The sequence below is a fragment of the Rhagoletis pomonella genome, unplaced genomic scaffold (genome assembly GCF_013731165.1).
Source record: "Rhagoletis pomonella isolate Grant_MI unplaced genomic scaffold, Rhpom_1.0 Rhpom_scaffold_00007, whole genome shotgun sequence".
In the NCBI taxonomy this organism is placed as follows: Eukaryota; Metazoa; Arthropoda; class Insecta; order Diptera; family Tephritidae; genus Rhagoletis; species Rhagoletis pomonella.
In genome coordinates, this window is record NW_023458561.1 from 31,330,874 (window position 1) to 31,331,436 (window position 563).

A 563-nucleotide genomic window follows, 5' to 3' on the forward strand; every position below is an offset into this window, starting at 1 on the left:
ATCTCTAAAATCTCACAGAACAACGTACAAAGTAGCCATACAATGCAGGGAGACTCTTAACCTGCTGGCATTAAAATGCTCCTTGACTGTTTTACGGGTCCCGGCACACACGGACATTCCTGGAAACTGCATAACCGATGAGCTGGCAAGGAGAGAGACCGAAATATCTGAATACAATTCAGCTCAAAATGTGGGCATAGCTCTAATCTGCAACACAGACTAAATGCCGAACTTATCAAGATGATCTGTGGAAACCACTTGCAATTCTACCACAGCTCTCGCTCGGCTGAACCGCTTCTCTCTCAGATTAGTAGTCGGGGCAATCACCGGACACTGCACGGAAAACGGTTAGGATACACCACCAATGATTTGTTTCGTAGTTGCAGATACGAGGAAGAGGTGGAGAGCCACTCCACTCTGCCACTGTTCCGCTTTGGCCAAACGCGGCACCGATTCTTCAACTAGTACTTTTCAGAATGTTTAGTCGTCCTGAACTCGGCGAACGTTATCGGATTTTTGTGCTACATAAAACGCACTCAGTGGTTCAATTCGTAAGGGAGGGT